Below are 18,402 nucleotides of genomic sequence, written 5' to 3' on the forward strand. Positions count from 1 at the left end.
AGGATTAAATAAAATGTGAAAAAAATGGAATACATTGAGGGATGTAGTAACTTGAAATTATCTGGTGAGAGGCAAATTTTACTTGGGAAAACAGCTAGCCTCAAAACTCCCACTAGTTGACTAAAACAAGTATAAGTGTGTTTTTACTCCGTAGACATCCAACATAACTCAACAGTATTTTCGTTTTTTTTTTTTTCACAGAAAAACAACATAAGTGAAATGCGCTTACACAAAATGAAAGGCAAAAAATTTTTTGCCTTGATTTGGAGATTTTAATCTTGTAATGTTTTACAAGTGGCCCCGTGAAATGGGAAAGAAATGTAGCAGTTGTACTACTATAATTTCCTGGCCGGTGGACAAGGACACCCAAAGTCTTACGAACATCTTTGATTCACTTTGACATGTATTGCAACAAAGACTCAGACAAATACAAAATGAGAACATTCACAAGCAGCTGCATTCCTTTATATCAAAAGTGCAGTGAATTTTTGTCATTTTTGTTTTGGAGAGGGGTGCCTAAAATGGGATAATGAGATTTACATTCAACAGGCCAAATTACAGTAATTTCCGGCCTACAGAGCGCACCTGATTATAAACCTCACACGGTACATTTGTAAAGGAAATACCATTTGGTACATGCATAAACAGCAGCTGTGTAAAAAGCTGCAAGTGCCCACAGTGAAAGACAGTAAACAGAGTTTTCAAATATGTTTTAATATCTGAACATAGCAACAACACGGGAGCATGACCAGGGCTGGTTTTAAAAAAAAAAAAGCCGCAGCAGCTGCACAGTAACAACAGGGTAGCACAGCACAGACAGACCTTAAATAACTGAGACACAGCAGTAAGTACAGCTAATGTTAGTGCAGCGGTAACAGGGCTGGTTAAAAAAAAAACACCGCTAAAAATCATCGAAATGAAATAACACAGCAGCGACACGCTATCACAGCGCTAACGGGTCCTGCTTAAAAAAAAAAAAAAAAAAACATACTGGTAAAAGTCACTTCCTCGGCACATATATTCCACCGGTCTCACGCTTACCTTTTCCAATCGAGTTCCCCTTGCGGCCATTAGAAAAAATGTGCAAATTAGCCACATCACCGCATAAACTGCAGGGTTGAAAGCGTCTGGGGAAAAAAGTTGCGGCTTATAGGCCGGAATTTACGCTAAGTAAATGAAATTGCGATCTTTGTCGCGGAATGAATTTTCGTTGATGGATGCAGTCAATGCCAAAGAGTTCAGGAGAACGTTTAAGATGCTTTCTCAGTATTGAATTGCAAGTCTTCTCCCGCTAAGTCTAGTTAAGATTCTGTCGAGGTGCATTGAGAAATTTGACGAATTCGCTGAGCGAGTCGGCGTCCTCCGGATATTTCGGCCCACCCTTTGAGAACAGCGCATGCTAATGGCCGCCATTTGCATGTTCCCGCATGTCAAGTAGCCTTCCTTCCAATAGCAGCTGTCCGACTATGCTAATGCGGCAAGATGGAAACTCGAGAAAAGAGGGTTCTGGTTCTGTGCATATCACCGCGTGCACACAAAAAAATTAAAACTAAATTTATTGTGATTTTGCTTTTAAGAACACAAAAGTTTTTATTGTGTGTTCTTGCAAAAATTGGAACATCTTTTGCGGGGCTGTCACAAAAGTTTCAAAAATAGCATTTTCACCTATGGTTAGCAAAAAAGAAAATATTTGTGGAGCGTTTTGGGTCTATAGTTTAAACAAGTTTCAGAGCTTTTCTCTAAAAAATAATAGTTCTGTTTCTATGGTTACCGCGTTTTAAAAGGGAAAATTCCAGTTCCTGTGAATATTGTGGACAAGAAATTCCAAATGAAAAATTCACACAAAATTAAATTGGGTAAATTCCGGTTACTTGGTCGGCTCAAAGGCGGCACGGTGAGCTCAGCTGGTAAAGTGTTGGCCACACACTTCTGAGGTCCCCGGTTCAATCCCGGACCCGCCTGTGTGGAGTTTGCCTGCGTGCGTCCCTTCCGGGCACTCCGGTTTCCTCCCACATGCCAAAATCAATATTAATTGGAAACTCTAAATTGCCCCTAGGTGTGACTGTGAGTGCGGCTGTTTGTCTCGATGTGCCCTACGATTGGCTGGCGACCAGTTCAGGGTGGATGGTTGTCGCAAACTTTAGAAATTGGAACATTTCCTGCCCAATTTGGTTTCACGAACATTGCGAGTTGGACCTTTTTTGGTCATAGTTGGCAACAGAAAAACTCGTCCGTCCATTCATCTTCTTCGCTGCTTATCCTCACGAGTGTCGCGGGGAGTGCTGGACCCTATCCCAGCTGTCAACAGGCAGGAGGCGGGGTACACCCTGAACTGGTTGCTAGCCAATCGCAGGGCACGTCGAGACAAACAGTCACACTCACAATCACACCTTGGGGCAATTTAGTGTGTCCAATTAATATTGCATGTTTTTGGGATGTGGGAGGAAACCGGAGTGCCCGGAGGAAACCAACGCAGGCACGGGGAGAACCGTGAGGCCAACGCTTTACCAGGTGACCCACCGTGCCGCCTCAGAAAAACTCAAAAAGGCAAAACATTGCAAAAGTTCACCTTTGAAATTCACCTTTAATACTCAACGGCAAATGAGGCGTTTTGAAGTATATTTTCCCTTGAAAGCTGAACTTATTTTATCACATGATGTAAACCGTCACTTAAAGATGAATTGTCAAAGGCTGCACCTTTTTTTTTTTTTTTTTTTTTTACCTCCCATTGACTGAGCCGTTATCGCTAACGTGATGAAGGCCGTCTCCTTCGGGAATCGATCGAGTGTCCGGCACGAGGGAGGAGCACAAAGTAAATGTTGCTCGTTTGAAGCATCAATGCGCCTGTAGCGGTCCGCACGGCGGCAAGTGGCCAGTGGAAGAGGAGATTGAACGAGGTGAGAGACAGCAGGCCCGTGTGGAGGTGGAAGTGTTAAAAAAAAAAAAAAAAACACAAACGCGGATACGGTGGACAGCTGGATGGCATCTCCCGCTCCTGACAGATTCACACCGTCCGAGGAACATCGCGTCCCCGCTGCTCGTTACGACACTGGCGACGTGGCGAGAGGCGGTTGTCATGGCGACCTCGCGCCGAGCTGACTCCCCCTCCTACGATCCGAGTGGCCTTCGTCCTCCGGGAGAAGCTCCGGAGGAAGGCACGTCTACTATGCGAATGCGCCTTTCTCAGAATGCCGCGAGGCCTGTTTGCGAAACTTTGCTCGTACCAAAATGTCAACTTAGTAATATTTTTGTCTACCAATCACATGTAGTTAGCATACACCAAAGTAGTTGTTGTACAGCAGTGGAGGAAGAAAAAAAATACTGCTAGTAAGACAGATGTTCTACTTTAGCGCTCCAGTGAGCTGAGTACCAGTACATGGTCCTTAAAAGCTGGATATTGGATATTTTAGCCTTGCCCACAAGTACAACCTCTCTCATTTCTGGCCTCTTGAAACCGCAAACAACAACAACAAAAACGGCTCACGGGGCCGAGACCAGAGGAAGCATCTTCATTAAAGCTGAAGGCAATCCGAAGAGACGCCGAAGCCCGGGGAGCGCTCTTTTCGGCGGCCGTTCCCTCGTTCGTTCTTTGGTGCGAAAGCCCGCTTCAAAAGCGAAAGGTTGAGGCCCGTCGATCGCATCGATCGCTCGCTCGGCGCTCAAGAGATCGGGAGAAACCCAACGCCGGCGCATGTCAGGAGTGCGTTCCGGGCCCCGAGGAGACGCTTTTTAAATATCAACGGGATTTGCCAAAGGTCTAGCTCATATGAGCTTTAAGCTGCGCGAAGAACACGGCGTGCACACACCCGGTCGCTCTTATTGTTTCGCGACTAAAACTCGGGAAGCACGACAGGCTTGACATTTTTTTGTCTGGCCGCTAAAGCTAGCACGCGTGTGCGAGTATAAGCAGATGTCACGACAATGATTCCCCTTCAAATGTCAAAACTGTGCATTTCCGCTCAGTTTGATGTCAAACTAAACTAGAGAATTTCATGTTTTTTTTAAACAACTTCCAAATTGAGCCTTTAGTCCACTAGTTTAAAACGAATGCTAACGTAGGTAAATTGATTGCTATTGTGTTTGTGAAGCAAGAATTAAACTGATTTTCTCCAATAAGGGGAGGCAACCATGTTGGGCAATCTCTCTGCTGCTGAAATTAAAATCCCGCTTGCATTGCGACTGTCACGTGACCAAACACGGTAATTACACAGTAATTACAACCCTACAGACATGAGACGCATTTAAACTCTTTAAAGAACACCGACCACTTCTAAAACACTCGTTATTAAGAAATGAAGAACGTCACTTTGCAGAACCCAAATGAGGACTCTTGCTGGCGCAGTTCTCCAAAGAAGAAGTGTGAGACAGCGTTCTCACCCGAGCAGACCACCCCAGGTAGTCTCTCGTGAATTTCGGTCCAAGACAGCATGTAAAAGATGTTTTTTTTACCCCCCCCCCCTGCGATATTTATATATATATTTTACAATTTTGCATCATATATCCATATCATTATTACATTATTTTTCCAGTTAAAATAGTGGTTCTGCAGCTATTACCATTCTTAAAATATACATGACAGCCTCAATAGAGCTGTTTCTCCGTGATACTACAAGTCCCAGAATGCAATGCGCACACTGCCGCAGCTGTCTTATTTCATTTGAATCAACCCAACGACAGGTAACGTCATGACACAAATCTGCAGAGCACAATAGATACATTTTTCTATCATTCATATTATTTCTGTCACTGGAGTTCGCGCATAGAGGCCACGGTTGAAGTGAAAATAATATACTGTCGTTGTTTCTTCCCCTCATGCATTCATTTTCCATCTACTTGTATTATCGTCACATTGTGACGTCACAGAACAGTGGGAACATCAGGAGTTGCCATTTAGAGTTATGATGCATTATTTTTGTTCTGGTGCATGTTGAGTATTTGCTGGGAAATGTCGAGACGAGGGTACATTTCTGTGCAGTGATTGCGACAAGTCAGGTGGAGGGCGAGGAAAAAGTTTTAGCGGCAACAATTTTGGAAGCAGGAGGAAGAAAACAACATTTTGTGGCTTTCACTGACAAGCAGAACGCAGAGCAGTGACACTGCAAAAAAAAAAAAAAAAAAAAAAAAAAAAAAAAATTTTCTGAGTGGAGGTTTTGGTAGGGGGAGGGGGGACAGTGCCAAGTTATTTTGGGACTGCTGTTTTTTTTTTTTTTTTTTCCAAATGTTCCATCAGTAACCCCCACCCCCACCCACCCCCGTTATCTTCTATTACTGTGTGTGTTTTTCTGTCAAACGGCGCTTTGTGAACTTGGCTATTAGTTGGCACTCCTTGAATAAAAAGTGTGCAACTCTGCTTTGGAGGGTCTCTCACAGTATACCGAAACTCGCTGGATTTGTTGCTCATCACTCGTTTGGGGAGGGAGAGAAAATCATCTATCTTCGATAGAGCGTTTGCATGAAAGGTCGCTGAGTCGGCAACTCTGGGCAGCAATCGTTTGATCACAAATCCCTCTGCCATCTCCATCTTAAACTGTTGCCAAGGTTACCACATTTCTTTCCCATTTCTGCGGGTAAAGATTTCAAGTCCACGTTGAAACATTTGTTGTTTTCAGTTTTGTTTCTGCGCGTGCCTGACCACCACCGCGAGCACCGCGAGCCTCCCAAACTGCAGCTCGACGCCCCCGCGAAGCCTCGTTTAGTTTCTTGTGTCAATGAAAACATTTCAACTTGTCCTCCATCTCTTCTTTTCTGCTAATTTCCGCTCCTCTTCTCCCGTCTCGAGCTTGTTAGCTCCGATCGGGTTAGCTCACCTCTCATTAGCCTCTCTCCCGGCCGACCCGTGATGGTTGGGGGGGTGGGGGGTGGGGGGGTTTCGGCGCACCTGTCCTCGGGTCCCCGTGCGGACGTCTCCGGTTGTGTTGAAATCAATTTTCGTGTTAAATAGAAGCCCGGGAGGTGGACTTGACGTGACGGCGGACCGTGACCGTTTTCCGGCCTGATTCTGCGTAAGGCCTCCCCCCCCCCCCAATCTCCTCTCCTCTGTTTCCCGGCTTGGCCTTTTATCGCTCCATGTTCTCCCCTTTGGCTTTTCTCTTTCATTCCCCCCCCCCCTCCTCTTCTTTTCCATTCTCGTTCCAGAAGAGTTGTGACAAGGTAGCATTTGCGTGTTTTGATTTTCCGGGAATTCCCCACCGGCAAATGCATTAGTAACGCCAAGGTCGGCCCGCAGTGAAACATAAATGGACGAGCGCTCTTTTGCTGCTTTATTTGCTTCTGAAAAGAACATTTCCACCAATTATCCATCCATTTTCTTTGCCGCTTATCCTCACGGGGAGTGCTGGAGCCTATCCCAGCTGTCAATGGGCAGGAGGCGGGGGACACCCTGAACTGGTCGCCAGCCAATCGTAGGGCACATAGAGACAGTCACCCTCACAATCACACCTAGGGGAAATTTAGAGTGTCCAATTAATGGGATGTGGGAGGAAACCCACGCAGGCACGGGGAGAACATGCAAAATCCACAAAGGTGGGTCCAGGATTGAACCGGGGACCTCAGAACTGTGAAGCAAACGCTTTAGCAGCTGAGGCACCGTGCCGTCGGTCCACCAATTCTAATTGAAGTAACTCCCTGCAGAATTCATATTTTATCCACCATTAAAACCTCCGCTAACTCTGCAATATGTTCACATTCTTATCATCAATTGTATTTCAAGTTTAGATTTTCAAAAAATTTTTGGTATATTTTTACAAAATATTAACATAATCAAGTTTCGTGTTTTGGGGAAAGTCCTTTTTAAGATTGAAATTTAGAATATTAAAAGAATAATGTTGAGAATTGTGTTTTCCACTATTATCTAATTACAACAACAAAGTATTAATATTGCAAGATTATTTGAAAGAATCGTAATGTTTTATGACGGCATCTGACAAATTTCCATCCTTTCTTACGGGATTTATGTTTTTCTTAATGTAAACAAATGTTTCTCCGCCGCCAAACACGCAGGGCGTGACGGCAACGCACGTCGTAACCTAATCGCGTTCGTTTTACGCCGTTCGCACGCCAACGTGGATAATGAACTAATTAGCATTTAAAGGCCCGTCAAAACATTACCACGGGACCCTGTGGTGCGCGCAACCTTGACGACTTGGCAATTTTTAGACGAAAGCGCCTCCTGCGAGACAACTTGTGCTCTTTTGAGTTATTCTCAGTAACTGGGACACTAGTTGAACTTATTTATACACAGGCGCGCACGCCGCTCGTTAGGTTGCGCTGGCGTCGCATTTGCATTGGCGCTTCGGAACAGTCCGACTATAATGCGCCAAATTTTAGGCATATGTAAAAGCAGGCCGCCATGCTTTTTATGCCAATAAGTGCATCAATAAATTGGTCTCAGATCAGCGCATGGACGATACCAATGCCTTGCTTATGTCTACTGTTGAGTGACGCGCATGACTGCGGTTTCACAGAGCATCCAGCGTGCTGGTCTGATTCCTGAAGGCAAAACCGCCACATTTGAGGAGATTAGAAGTGAATTACGGCCTACCTTTTAATTCCTGCACAAAGTTTGAAAGTCTTGACGGTAGGTAACCCCCTTACCCACACTTTTATAAAATTGCCTCGACATTAAGGATTTCGATCCATTTTTTCCCCCTTCACATTTATTCATCTTCACGCCTCATTAATCGCGGTCATTTTTGGAAGTAACGGCACGAGATGGCTTGCATCGCAATGACTAATTGGTGCCAAATCTTCTGGAAAGTCAACCAATTCAAGTGAGAACTTGCACTTTCAACACTTAGCCATTAGCGTTCAGGGCGAGGCGTTTTCGGTAGCACTGAGGGCCTCCTCGAAAAGTGGAATCTTCTACGGCTTTCCTTGACCTTTTGTAGCAAAACTTCTTTGTCTGTTAAAGCTTGGATGATGGCTTATTTATATTTATATTTATTTCAAAGTGGTTGTCACCAACTGGGAATCACTGACGATGGTAACGTGACATCGCCGTGGGAATTCACTGGCTCCGAAATGTGAAGTTACCATTTTATTTTGTTATGCCGCTACAAAAATAACAAAAGTCAATGTGACTTGTGAGGTTTAGCCTGTTGACACTTGTAAGTTGAAATGAATACAACAGGGCAGTATGTAACGCCATTGTTGGCCGCTGTCCCCCCGCGGGAGAGCTGATCCGCCGTTTTTGCCGTCGCAGATGTCGGTTTGCGATGTGATGCACAGACGGGGCGCGGCGGCCGTCTTCCAAAGCTGCGGCGGAGCAGATAATAAAAACAGCCGAACGCGTCCCGTATCAAGATGGCGGCGGCGGGGGGACAAAAGGTAGCGAAGCTGCACTCGAGATGAAGACAGTGCACAGCGGCTCCCCCCAAACCCCCCGGCCCACCCCACCAGTCAGACGCGCTCAGCCGGCCAAAGCCGACGGCGAGCACGCGACTGAGCGACCGCGAGCGTCGGCTGGCTGGTCATCGGGGACATCATTAAGCTTCACTCGGCAGGAGCCCGGATGAAATGGAAGGAGGGGAAGAGAAGGAAATTAGAATGGGATCCGCTATGCTTCCATTCAAACACCAGCAGCGCCTTCTTGATAGCTTGCTCGGATGTCGGAATTCACCCCCACCGTCATCCTTGACTCTCGCCTCGCTGGAGTCACAGCCACCTAACGGGAAACAAAAGTGGTTTTGATGAGAAGGGTTGCAGATTTGGTTCGAAAGTGTTCCCAACTGATCTTTCGTTTAAATGAACCACAAACGTAAAGTTGACTTGGCGGCACGGTGGGCTCACAGTTCTGAGGTCCCGGTTTCGATCACGGACCCTGCCTGTGTGGAGTTTGCACGTTCTCCCTGTACTCGCGTGGGTTTCCTCCCACAATACATCCCAAAAACATACAACATTAATTGGACACTCTAAATTCCCCCTTGGTGGGATTGTGAATGCAACTGTTGTGCCCTGCGATTGGCTGGCAACCAGTTCAGGGCGTACCCCGCCTCCTGCACGTTGACAGCTGGGATAGGCTCCAGCACTCCTGCGACCCTTGTGAGGATAAGTGGCTAAGAAAATGGATGGATGAACTCTCTCTTCTCGCTAACATTTAGCAATGAACTCTTTTTCTACAGTGCCACGAAAGAAGGAGCTAATTGGCTGTTCCCGTCACGCCGAACGAACGAGCTGATTGGCTAATGACACCAGGTAAGATGAATATATGTATAATGCGATATAATTTAATGTAAAATAGTTGCCCAAGTTGACAGTCCGGTTTAAAGTAAGGACACAACTGTCTTTATTTAGCTAGTGTACATCTTTTTGATTAACTTTAGTAGCTCTAATAAGCGTGTTTTACTTCCTTTTGAGTTTCAAGTACACAGCACTCTTTATATTGGTAAGAAGTTCTGAGAAGTGTTTTAAGATGCGCATATCTAATACGCGGCCGCTGGAACACAAAGAACGAAGGCAGCGACGACGCGGGCGGGCGAGCGAGTGGCGTGGAGAGCAGGCTGGACTTACAGCACCTCTATTGATCTCAATAGCCGGCGGCTTGGATAATTCACACGTCGTCTGTTTTCTACTGAGCGCCGAGGTCCGATCAGCGAATCGGGTCCCGAAAACCACTAAGTAATCGAGTTCCGCAACAACAAACCCTGCGTATGTTGCAGTATTTTGCTTTAAAGGGAAGAACGTATTTTGTATATCGCATCGAATGCAAGAAATTCACGCACAAATTCACAGATTCATGCTGTATTTATGGTGTGCTGTTTGGAAAGCGCACCGAACAAAGCGTTGACTTAGCGTCCTGTAAGTTCTGCCGCCCCAAACTCGTGCACATCTGCGGTGTGTTTCAGTCATATCTTTTTTTTAAAATAGTTCTTCACGCAGCAGTCAAGGAAGTGGCACATTTCCGAAGGTAATTCTCTTATCGGGCTAATATGCGCGTCAGGCGACAGTCCTTATCTTTCTGGCTAATTAAACCACATCCACCTCTCGCCCGTTCGACAAACCAGCGGCCATCAAGATTCCAATAATTCGGCGCTCGTCGAGCAGCTTTTCGGCGCCGAGTGTCCCGGTGGATATGACCAAATGCAACTTGGCTCATGATGTTGATAAAATCATCATTAGAGCCGAACGCTGGTAACAATTTAACGCTAATCTGTGCTACCGCTGCAGCTCTGCTTACCTGATAATGATTCGGCGACGGCGTCAAAGCGGTTCTTATAGCTCAGCGTCTACTTAATTGTGTAAATTCGCACTTTGACGACGCCGGTGCTGAATTACAACTCGCGTCTTTCCCCTCGTTCACTTTTCTTTCGTTTTTTTTTTTTTTTTTTTAAACCGCCTCACCGAGTCTGCCGCCCTCGCTGCGAAAAAAAAAAAAAAAAACGGCCACCCGCCGTCGCTCCGCTCGAGTCGTGAGCGGGAGCGCAGCCGAGATGCCGGGCCCCGAGTCTCGGTGCCTCCCGCGGCGTTCGCCGTCGACTTCTCATTTGCAACTTCTCCATCGGGCGACAGAAGCGCTTGGCACAGATCGAAGTTTTCTCTCTGCGCTTGCACTTGGCAGCGAGAGGCCTCTCGGCGCTATCGCTCGTTTTCTTTTGAAGGACTGCGGAAATCACCGGAATGGCGCTCGGTAGTGCAGAGACCGCCGTTAAGGCCGAAAAATCCTGATTTGGATCAGCACCGTATTGTCTCTAAGATTCTTGCATTATTATTAAAAAATGACATGCAACATTAAAGGTCAAGTGTCATCCCTATAAACATTGTAAAATAGATATTGTAATGAAAAATACATATAAAACATTATTCACTTGTCAATGTCTATACGGAAAAATAAATATGAGCAGAGAGCACGTCATCTGTGCGCAAAGTTGCAAAAGTGTCATTCAACATCCAAGTGGTCGCCATGTTGGCTGTATCTACTGCCCGTGACGTCCCCCCCAGACATTTGCCATTTCGAGCCATATTTAGATGATATGCGGATCACTTCTAACAACAGACTCCCAGACAGTATGTATGAGACAGCCCGGCCGAAGCCGTGATCGGAGGACACTGCGCCGATGGGCACATTGACACATTTAGCACCTCAGACTTCCGGACGCGGATCTTTTGTTACATTCTGAAAGGATTATGTCCTCCCCCCAACTATTATTATTATTATTTTTTTAAGTAGCTCTATACACACCTACCTGTCATTTGGAACCCATGAACCTCTCGTCCTTTGCACCCGTGCAATCCTATTTCACGACGAACCTGGTCTTTTGGAAACTTATGAAGGACAAATCCATCCTCACGAGTGTTTGAGCAATATCCAGCAATGCAACGAGCCGGCATTTTGGCTAACACGAAGGAACAACGAGCTAGCTTCCCGCAGGTAAAACTCATAGAAACGAGTCTGCTTGAGTGTGCTACTGCCTCCAACATCACTTCCTGCTTCTCGTCAAACAAATCCCTCGAGAGGATTTTTATGGCGGGAGTTGCAAAGCCATATATGTCAAAATCATATTTTGTGGTGACAAAACAGACTGGCCCAAACCGGCTTCTGATTTTTCATTAATGGCATACTAAAAATCATCCATTTCATGACACTTGACCTTTAAAATAAATTCCTAAATCAACACATTTCGATCGAGATTTGCTCCAAATTTGACCCTTGACCCATGTATCACATCTCCAAAAAGTGTTTTCCAGAATTTGCGTACAACGGCACCAACATACCGCCAAAACCTCAATCTGTTCCTAAATGTTGGACTGAAACCGAATTAGACAAAAACGGAAGCAATGTTACTCATTGATATGACGGCATATCCGATTACCTGGTAATCCATTCCAGACACCCACCAATATTGACAAAGAAAATGTTTCATCGAAAACAACTAGTTTAGCATATACAGAAAAATGTTAAAAAAGTAAAAATGAACATTAGCCATTACTGAAGAATCTTGATGGCGTGTGGAAGACGATGTGGATGGTTTCATAATTTTGGCCTGTATTTTTTTCTTTTTTTTTTTACATTACTATTTCCTGTAATCATGACTGCATTAGTGTAAGTTCAGCGTGATCCTACACGTTCCCACGCGTAGTCGGAGTCCGAGCCGGCCTGCGCCCGGGAGACGAGCCACTTTAATGGAGTATTGATGTCGGGCGGGGGTGGGGAAGAGGCCGGTAATTAGATTTTGTCTCTCTCTCTCTTTCTCGCTCGCTCGCTCTAATACGCAACAATTCCAATGAGAGTCTCTAATAATGACCCTTTGTTTCGCCACGTGCACAGCGGCGACGGCGTTCCCGGCGCGCAAAAACGGCAACGGGCTTGCCCGCGGTGAAGCCAACAAGCATTTTGCGCAGCCGCGTAATTAGCTGTCATTACATGAAGCAAAACGTACGATTGCTCACTTTGCTGGTTTAATATCGATGGCACTAAACCGGCTCCACCTTTGGTTATTTTTGTCACAATGTTGGGTCAAACACGATCACCTTCCCGAGCTGGAAAGTGTTTGAAAAGCTGTCCGATGAATGTTATAGATCACCGGTGTCAAACTCAAGGCCCGGGGGCCAGATCTGGCCCGCCATGTGATTTTTTTTTTTTTATTTTATTTTTAATGTGGCCCGCGAAGCCAAATCTAGACTTTCCAAAATCTGTGCCAAAATTTCAAATTGTCATATATCATAAATGATCAAGTTGAGATATTACAAGCGTTTTTGTGTGACCAAACATGAATAGGTGAAATTTCCGATTCGGATTCTGGCTCATAAATTGATGATGTAAACGTGATGAGACGATTAAAATTTTGTGTTTCACAGTCAAAACGTGGCCCTCGAGGGAAATGAGTTTGACACCCCTGTTATAGATCAACCGCATTTTACTGTATATACTGGACCTTTCGTACAAATCCAGGAAATGCTCGTGTGTGTGTGTGTGTGTGTACGCTTTTCACACAAAGACCCTGTAATGAGATCGTTAGATGTGAAACAATGAAAGCGTCTGGAGGGACAAATGTCTGTACAGTTTTTCAGGGGACCCCATTATGGGTCCATAAAATGTACCTGTACTTAATAGTGACCCCTTACAGGCAAATACGCTGTAAAAAATATAAAAAGACTTCCGTAAACTTCCTCCCGCATTTGTGATCCCAATCGTGATTCAGTGAACCTGCAAAACAACTTTTCACACTTTGGTTTCCAGCAACAACACGCATGGTTCTTGCTTCTTATTCTTTCACATGACTTTCGGGGATCAGCGCCATTTTTCTCCTCACGCCTGATCGGGCTCCCTCGCAGCCTCGCACGGTCGTGACGGCTTATATGTCGGCATCCAATATGGATGGAAAATACCGGCAAGCCGTGTGGGGAATTCCTCGTTTTGGACAATTTCTTAACGCAATCGCGCAAAGAGTGCAAAGGGAGCCTTGTTGAATAATAATACGAACTGTCCGAAGTATTCCTGGAGTTTGAATGATTGTCAGTTTCCCGGTTATGAGAGCGGTGGAGGGAAAATATGAGTTGAAACATTCAGAGTGACATTTGCGCATTTCCTCGTCGGTGGCGGCGTAATAAAGCAGCTCCGGCGCCCGCTCGCCTTGTAAATCCTAATAAAATTCCGAAGCGAACCGCCGCTCCCTTACTTAGCCGCCGCCGTTCGGGCCCTCGACGCATTTATCCGGCCGGGGGGGCGCCCCGGCGACGCCGCCCCGCCGCCATTTCAAACCGGGAGCGGCTAAATGCAGCTCTGGCTGTGAGAGCGGAAAGACGGCCGCCCTCGGGCTGCGATTCGACACCCTGTTTGATCACTCTTAATGCGATTGATCCGTGCACCGTGAACATTAGTGATCATTGATTTTTGGAGCATGCTGAATGTGAACTGTTGTCACCTCGGGGTAACACGACCCAGTCAGGAAGGTGCGATAGATACATAAATGCCCCCACCCCTGTCCTTGGCATTTACATGAAAGCTCCTTTTGCTCTCTGCTATTTTGTCTGTGTCAGTGGGTGTTTTGCTCCTAATTGGTTGTGGGCACCGTTCATCTCCAGTCAAAAGCGCCTAAAATTTACAGCTCAAATTTCTTCACTTCCTTACCACACTCACCGTTCGTTCCTCTGTATTATCGGACCCTATTTTTCTGGAATAATATGCTGTTCACATGTATCGCACACATTTCAGACCATCACATTTTCAGGTACCGTGAGTGCGCTAGTACTTTTGTCTCACGTTAGTAATGAGACGTTTCAAGATCACAAATCTGATAAAGATGATTGCCATTTTGATGATTTTTTTGGTCTTTCTATTTACAGCCAATCAAACTGCTGGGTACAGGTCACATGATCTGGTACAGTTTTACAGCTGGCATCTAAGATCCAGCCTACCAACTACAGTATTTTTTTTTTTTCCTTTTAATGTAGTAATATTACCAGGCCGGCTTGGTGGCTCAGCTGGAAAGCGTTGGCCTCACAGTTCTGAGGTCCCGGGTTCAATCCTGAACCCGCCTGTGTGGAGTTTGCATGAACTCCTCGTGCCCGTGTGGGTTTTCTCCAGGCACTCCAGTTTCCTCCCACATCCCAAAACATGCAACATTAATTGGACCCTCTAAATTGCCCCTGGGTGTGAATGTGAATGTGAGTGCGATGTTTTTTTTTTTTTTTTTGTCTTGTTGTGCCCTGTGGTTGCCTGGCAACCAGTTCAGGGTGTACCCCGCCTCCTGCCCGTTGACAGCTGGGATAGGCTCCAGCACTCCCCCGCGGCCCTTGTGAGGATAAGCGACAGAAGAAACTGGATGGAAGAGTATTACCAGAATACTTGAGGTTGTGGGGTTGTAAAACTAATGGTTCTAAACAAAATTGTAAAAGGTCCAAATCGGAAGTCGAGCAGCGTCACCAAATGCAATCCGCTGGGAAAAGAAATCCCCAGTTCCTTTTGATTCTGCGTCACTCGCGTGTTTGCGAGCCGTCGTCATTGTGCGAGCGGTTAAGCGAGGTAAAGGACTTCAAGTACCCACAAGGTAGAAAGGTGCTCCGTAAACACATCCATTTACGTTTTCCCCGCACTTAGGGAGGCGCTTTTCTTCACACTTTGCTCAAGGTTCAGTCACGGTATTGAACTTCAAGTGTTCGGAGGACTTCATCTCGTTGAAATCGTGTTTTGTATGCGACAAAACTGTCACTGCGGAGATTCGCGTTTTGGCCTCGCTGTGTCGCTTTGTGAGTCACCGCAACGAGTTGGAAGTGGGTGGGTGACGAGATCCCATCGCTGGCACTAACGCGTTAGATTTGCAGCGGAAATGTGCCGTGGCAAATCCTCAAAAGTGACATCAAGGTCCCTCCGCGTCAGCCAAGGATGGACTTAGCGGGGATGAAGTGGAGAGAGTGACGGCGCAGCAGATTTTTTTCGATGATAGTGCATTTGAAAATTCATAATCTTGATGGACGCAGTCAGGCTGATGGCGTCTTTGGATCGTGGTCGAAACATCCTTGAGAGAACAAAGCTTTGCTGCAGGGATCGACGCCGTTTCCTTGATTGCCATTTGTGTTTCCGGCTGAATGTTCTGAACTCCCGTTACTGTACAAGTATTGTATTATAGAGTGCACCATCTTCTGGAGTTAGACTTTGACGGATAAAAATATGTATTTTCGGACGGCAGCAAAACTGAATACGTCATTCCCCACAAGGCTTTGCGACAACGGGTATGATCAAAACCCAAACAATCGCCGCCATCATTATCCGTCCCACTTGTGCTTTCCACGCTCGGCCAAGTCGAAAACGTGTCCCGAGAGCGGTCTGAATTCGAAACCCACCGCGGCGAGACAATTTCCACCCGCGCGTCGCAAATCGATGCTTCCCCTTTCTAATATTTTTTTCATGCATTTTTAATCACTGCCTACGCCAGACTGTACATGTTTCCTTTGCAGACAACGGGTACGCATGTGACACGCTCCCGCGGCTGAGGACACGTGGCGCGGCGCGCATCCGCAGCAATAATTGCTTTCGGGCACAATACATGCGGGCTTTGCGCTCGGCTTTTGAAATAACAAACAATGTTGTCTGCGCTACACTTGCCACCCACGGGCAGCAAACACTGGTGATTCACGGCTGCTGCACTGTTTCTGCAATTCAGTATTTAGCAAAGGAGACAATCTCACCAAGGGCCATACTTGTGCTTTGAGGTTTCTTCTTTTTTTTTTAATAACATAAAACATTTCTTTGTACACAGTCCAATAGACCGGCCTTGCAGGGAGAAGGGATTATTGGGAATGTAAACAAGACTGCTGTGTTGGCTTCGAGATGCGGGCTGTAGCAGCGAACTCTCCTGTAGACCAGCGGGTACTCAATAGGCGGCCCCGTGGGCTTCGTCCGGACTCTGAATTGTTACGGCCCTTTCTGAAATCAGAACTCGAGAACGAGAGCGTGCATTGGGTCAGAAGCGTGTGCGCCAGGTTATTAGTTTCATCCATCAATGATCAAGTAAACTTAAAGGTCCACTGTCATGAAATGGATGATTTTTAGTATGTTATTAATGAAAAAAACAGCAGCCCGAATAAACCCAGTTGTTTTGTTTTTTTTTTTCCACCACAAAACATGATTTTGACATATATGGCTTTTTGGAACTCCCACCATGAAAATCCTCTCAAGGGAAGCAGGAAGTGACATACAGGGCAGTAGCGCACTCAAGCGGTGTCGTCTGTTTATACGAGTTTTACCTGCTGGAAGGTAGCTTGTTGTCCCTTCGTGTTAGCCAAAATGCCGGCTCGTTGTATTGCTGGATATTGCGCGAACACTCAGGAGGATGGATTCCCTTTTCATATTTTTTCCAAAAGATCCAGTTTGTCGTGAAAAATGGATTGCACAGGTGTAAAGGTAAAGACAGGTAGGTCTGTATACAGCTACTAAAAAAAATATATATATATATATTGGGTGGGGACGTAATACGTACATAGCTACATGTGACAATGTGCGCATCAAAAGACTTCTGTATAGCAGCCGCTGAAGAACGGCCTCCGCAGGCCTTTTGGATCGCCACCGGCGGCCGGCTTGGTCTGGTCGACAAGGCTTCAGCTGGGGTGGCTTTTCGTGGCGCCGGGCCGGGGTGGCTCATCTCTGCCGCGGAAGTGGATCAAACGGGGAGGCGGTTTTCCCATGGTGTGGTCGTCGCTCATGGGCGGGCAGCGTTTTTATCACCGCCGCTCGGAGGTGGATCGAGCTGGGAAGTGGTTTGGCCGTGATCCGCATATCATCTAAATATGGCTCGAAACAATAGGGTAATACTGCCCCGGTCACTTCACTCTGTTGTGAGATGTTCTTTTCTTTGAAAAGAGCTTCCGTGTCAGAAAGGTCGTGTTTGTTTCCCATAATAAGTGGCAAAGCATGTTTTTAAATGGCGGATGTCCGGAGTGACATCACAGGCAGTAGATGGAGCCAATATGGCGCTCACTTGGATGTCGAATGACACTTCGCAACTTTGCACGTGGATGACTCGCTCTCCACTCATATTTATTTTTTTCATATAGACATTGAAGTGAATAATGTTATGTGTATTTTTCATCACAATGTCTATTTTAGAACGTTTATAGGCATGACACTTGACCTTTAAAAATCCTTGTTAGCACTAGCCATTATGTGTTGCTCCCCAAATGTGTTATTAAGGTGTTTTACGTGTCGTTAGTGCATGTTACTGGGCTTTTAGATTCAACAAGGCAGGCCATTTCAGCGCTTTCACCCACGGATACGGCATCCCATGATTAGATAATTATCAGATCATTTCGATAAGTGCCAGCATTTGGTGTGTGCGTGTTTTACAGGCATGTCGTTTACCACGCTGTCGCTGCTTGGGTACGCGACGCGTTTGCCTCCATGGGTCCATTCCCTAGCCTGTGCACGTGTCTGTCAATGCACACGAGATTGTATGCAGGTGCAGTCTGCCGCTAATCCCTACCAGATGTTGGATTTTTACAGTGGGATGTCTTCTTTCCCGCCAACCGCCGTAGAGTCCACACTTGTCTTAAGTGGCTTTTTCCTATTACCAGAAAACTCGTGGTGCCCCCCTCCTGGTATCCGACTTTGCAGAGCGCATTTGCATGATGAGGAGGATTGCCCCGGCTAATGATTTAATCAGATTGCGGTGATGGACTGATGGCAAGGCCTTGCTCCAGCCTCTTGTAATTGTCTTCTGCATCCGCGTGACCCCGAATTAAATTGTACTTTCTGCCAATTGCGCCGATCACTCAAGCAGCGGCAAATTAGCCGTCTCGCCATGGAGATGTAGATGAATATGGCAATATGTTGGTTGGGTCACACAAGGCGGGATGTATTTGTTGCCCAAAAGCAGGAGGAGTACAAAGGGAGTTTGTCTTTGATGACTCAGTTCTTTCATGTGTTTTTGTTATAGACATAAAGCAATGAGGAAGGATTTCTCTTCATTGTCT

At 46.1% G+C, this 18,402-nt stretch overlaps 1 long non-coding RNA gene across 4 annotated transcripts in view; it reads left to right on the top strand.

Moving 5' to 3' along the window:
- Positions 1 to 4,466: 4,466 nt before the first annotated feature.
- The window catches only part of LOC133498655 (uncharacterized), a 124,786-nt gene continuing 110,850 nt past the window's right edge, over positions 4,467 to 18,402 (top strand). For all 4 annotated transcript variants that reach the window (XR_009794399.1, XR_009794415.1, XR_009794407.1 and 1 more), the window contains exons 1-2: positions 4,467 to 4,677; positions 9,120 to 9,192. This is a non-coding gene — a long non-coding RNA (uncharacterized LOC133498655). The remainder of the gene's footprint in view (positions 4,678 to 9,119; positions 9,193 to 18,402) is intronic.

The sequence above is a fragment of the Syngnathoides biaculeatus genome, chromosome 1 (genome assembly GCF_019802595.1).
Source record: "Syngnathoides biaculeatus isolate LvHL_M chromosome 1, ASM1980259v1, whole genome shotgun sequence".
NCBI classification, from domain to species: Eukaryota; Metazoa; Chordata; class Actinopteri; order Syngnathiformes; family Syngnathidae; genus Syngnathoides; species Syngnathoides biaculeatus.